Source organism: Acanthopagrus latus, chromosome 21 (assembly GCF_904848185.1).
Source record: "Acanthopagrus latus isolate v.2019 chromosome 21, fAcaLat1.1, whole genome shotgun sequence".
NCBI lineage: Eukaryota > Metazoa > Chordata > Actinopteri > Spariformes > Sparidae > Acanthopagrus > Acanthopagrus latus.
Window position 1 is genome coordinate 23,620,463 of NC_051059.1, and position 4,275 is coordinate 23,624,737.

Sequence of the window (4,275 nt, forward strand, 5' to 3'; positions counted from 1 at the left end):
TTTAATCCACTTGGCAAGAAGTGGTCCAGCTACTGATGGTTCTGGCAGGACGGCATCCATTGTTTCTTTAAATCATCTCATCAGAGCGTGTTATTGTTGGGAGAGGCAGTCGTGTCTGTCAGTGCTTTGTAAAAATCTTTCTAATTACAAGTCTAACAAGCCCTGGAGGTTTTTTTTTTTCTTATTTAGAGAGTTGCATGATAATGAGCCTTCCAGTGTTAAACAAATGATCGTGCTTAAAAACCTTTAAATGACAAAAAAAGACGAGGAGGCGTGGAAATTTAATTTTAAAACCTCAAGACCTTTTTTCCACTTCACCTGCTTTGTATTCACAGTGTTGGACGTCTGAAGGAGACCTGCAGAGTGGAAAAAATAAAAAATAAGAAACAGCCAGAAGAAAAAGATGAAAGAAGAGATGATGCTTAATAAGAAAAGAAAAAAAAAAAAACACAAGTGCAGTTAGAAACTTTTGAGCAAGTCCAAGGGCTTTAAACAACAGACGGATGCAGAGATATTTCAAGAAGACGAAGTGTGATTCAGGAATGTTTCACCTTGAGTGCCTTTCAGCTTTTCTCATCATTACTTCTCTTCTTCCTCTCACTTCTGACACCATCCACTCGTCTTCCACCCTCTTCTCCGCAGTTCCCACTCAAGTCGCCTGTACCGGTCACCACCACACTCAGAAGCACTGGCAAATTAAAATGCACTGGATGACGGAGAGGACAAATTATTCGCTGGCATTTTGATGAAAGCTAATTATTCATCCATTAATTGTTACTTTGTCCATTAGAATTTGAACTCTGAAATCTTCCTCAACGGTTGAATGTTTCGCTGAATATTCAACAAATATTCAGACTAAAATATGTAGATTTCTCCAAACAGTTTTGTTAGAATTGTGATGAAAAAAAGTGTGGAAAAAAAAGTGAGTTGCGTCCCGTTTCTATCCAAATGCACTGCACATTTTAAGTCATCAACAGAAATGCAAAAAAATGATGGTTTGCTCCAAGACAAAAAGGAAACGGGTACAGGGAATGTTTCAGCTGTAACCGATACAGATACGTAACAGATGAACGGACTGTGAGGATGTGTGATCATCATGGTGAGATACTCAGCTCAGTTTGGCCAAAGACTCAGAAAAGGAGCCATTTTAAATCCTGCAAACTTGTCTTAGGGGCTTTTTTTTTCCCTCTTCCCTCTTATCATTTTGTGCTCTAATTTCTGTCCGTCTCTCTCCCTCAACATCTCTCCGTTTCTCTTTGGCCCAGAACGGGCTGCTGCAGCGAGCTGATAGCAGGCCTTCAGTCGGAGGACGGAGCTGTGATGTTTCTATCAGCAGACAGACCGCTGAATGAACTTCCAGCTGTGTCTCTGAGCCACATCAGCCCTCCTCCACACCACCACCACCACCACCACCCTCTCTCCTCCTTTGTTCCCCCCTCTCTCCTCCGTGCCTTCTGTCAGCCCTTTCTATCTCTGCGTGACTCTTTTTATATCTCAAATCTTGTCATTCCCACAAAGTTTTATTTCTCCATTATAACAACTCGTTTCTAGAGCTGTTAAACATTTATATGAATCCAAATAATGTCAGAGGCGATCGTTCCGTTCAGGTATCAGGACGATGAGGTTTGGAACTGCAGGTTGGACTTTTTTGTCCTTTTTTGATTCAGGATGTTGAACGTTTCGTTTTAATACTAATGCCCCTGATGAAAAACATAGCTGGCAGGTCAGGCGGTATTGACCAGAATCAATACTTCTAGTTTGAGCCTTTGCTGATAAATCCGACTCGCGCCTACATCAAACCAGCTCTTTGTGAAACTGGACATTCTGCGCTTGTAATCAACCCAAATCCAGAAATGTGTTCACACAGCCAGTTTAGTGAAACATGATTCAACAGCTGATATCCGACACTTCAGATTGTCTGTTCGTGTTGACGGGTTTATTGCGGCTTTGTTTGAAGGTCAGTCGGTTTGTTTTCATCCTCGTTTCCAGATCTTAATTTGCAGATGTGTCGCGTTTCCTGCAGGAATCACGGATTTCGTTCCCGTCACAGAAAACCACCCCAACGTTATCGTGTCATCCGTTTTAGTTAATCCACATTTTTTTTCCCCTTGCTCTGATGACAAGGTGTTTGTAGAAAAACACTCGGCTGAATTGATTAGGATCACATCGAGCTGCTCAGATTCATTTGCACTCGCAGCAGGACAAAGACCCAATCTCCCCCCCCCTTTTTTTTTTTTTCCTGCAGCCGGAGTAAACATGGAGCTCAGGAGATTGGAAGGCGATGATTAGAGTCTTCTGAAATTTAATGCGGGTTTCCGAAGTCGAGATGTGGAACCGGGGCGGAGTTATGTTCTTGGGGTTTGCATCAAAATGACTCGGCTCAAAACAAAAAAGCTGCTTCGTGACAGCACCGGTGGTTGATCATTTTTAACATATTGCATTTCCGCTGACAGTCCAATTAACTGGTGTGTCAGTGTCTCCTGCATCATAGTGTGAAGCTCAGGTGAACCACAACACAACACAACACACAAATATAAACATTCAAAACAAGTGTACCAGCCCACTGCATCCGGGAGTTTCTTTTATATTAAACAAATCTATACGACACTTTTGTTTTTGCTCCCATTTTTCACAAGTTGGAGTAAAAGATCCCAAAGCTTCGGTGAACACAAAAAGGCATATTTCTCGACGAGCTGTGGTGTAAATCATGTTTAATCAGACTTTTATAGAAGATGCTCCATTTTCTGTGTTTTTTTCTGTTTTTTTTTGGATCCATCACAAAGCGTAGTTTGACTCTCCAGAGCTGAGACTGATCGATCGACCGTGATCTTGACCGATATCTGTGGATCCAGATGAAACTAGCACACTTTGTATTAAACATGTGATGAGCTGCCTCTCCGCATGTCATGAAATAATCCTCAGGATAATTCTGCAGTTTCTTTATCAGCAGGTGGAACGCTGCTTTTACGCTCATCTCATCTCAAACTGCTGTAGGTTGCAGCATTATTACATATTTTGTGCCTTGGACTGTTGACAATAATAATAAAAAAAAGCCTGATATTGCATGTTTTATCACACAGGCAGTTAGAGGTTTCCCTTTTGTAACCATTTCAGTTTCTCTCTTGATCTTGATGAAAGCCTGGTGGCCAAAAAACACCCGGTGGTTAAAACTTTCTGCATATCTAGGAGCATCAGTGAGTTCACAAATTTCACAAGCTAACACAGATTACACATCTTCACTTTAATCACCTTCTTGCTCCAGGACTAACAACTTTTTGATAACCATTGCGGACAAATGGAGGAACACTTAAAACAGCAGTAATTGTCTCGTCTTTGTCTGAACAGTTAATTAGGACTGAGTGGGAGAGGATGCGGGGTCTGAGCCGCTGAGGCTGAAACATCGACGATGGATAATGACACTTCTGTTTACACAGACACTGGATGAACAGTTACCCATAAGCCTCTTGGGACAAACGGAGACACGCAGACAGTTGTGGGTGCTCACCGAGTTGACACGGTAACAAGCTGCGAGTTAGCGGCCGTCTGGGAAGAGGCGGCCATGACATCTGCAGGCTGCGTGAGAAACAAACACTTGATGATTAACGGCCGCTGGTGGTTTCACAGCCGCGTGGAGTATAAAAAGTAAAAAATGAGATCATTGGAGGTCGGGCATTAGAACAGAAGCACGCCGGGTATTATGGGCTCCGAACGGAGCTGAAGAATCATCTGTTGATTCATTTGTTTTGGTGTTGGGCTGCAGAGTAATGTGAGGATGTGAGAAAGTGAGCACAAATGACCCAATAAAAAACAGGGCCGTACGGAGGTGAAGCGAGGCTCCTGGGAAATCACCATAATGAAACCTTCTCACCTGAAAACACAGCGCGCCGGGCCGCAGAGCGATTGCCTTTCATGCGGCCGTCTGGTTCAGATGGAAAAATGAGGCGCCGGAGACGATGTGGACAAACACTGAGGAGGTTTAAAGAGGCCTGTAAAGATCTAACAGTGGGTTTATATACAGTTTGAAAGACTAGAACTCATCTGTGGGTTTAGAGAAATGAATGCACCAGGAGACGGTACTATAAGGAAACAAAAACCAGAGCTCAGATCAGTTTTGGGTAGACATGCCAATAATCTGCAGTTCTGCCTTGAACAGCGTTGCCAGGCCAGAAAATCTGAGATATTTCCACTTTCCTTCTCAAATTTTAGCATCCACACTTGACTTAAAACCAAAAACGTTAAATTACATCTGCTTTTTGTCCGTCCGTCAATCTGTCC

General features: G+C 42.8%; 1 long non-coding RNA gene across 1 annotated transcript; it reads right to left on the reverse strand.

Annotated features, from left to right (window-relative positions):
- Positions 1 to 239: 239 nt before the first annotated feature.
- LOC119011545 lies at positions 240 to 3,966 on the reverse strand. Its single transcript, XR_005072218.1, has 3 exons — positions 3,869 to 3,966; positions 552 to 688; positions 240 to 356 (listed from the first exon to the last, which is right to left on the reverse strand). It is a non-coding gene; the product is annotated as an uncharacterized LOC119011545 (long non-coding RNA).
- Between the last annotated feature and the right edge of the window lie 309 nt (positions 3,967 to 4,275).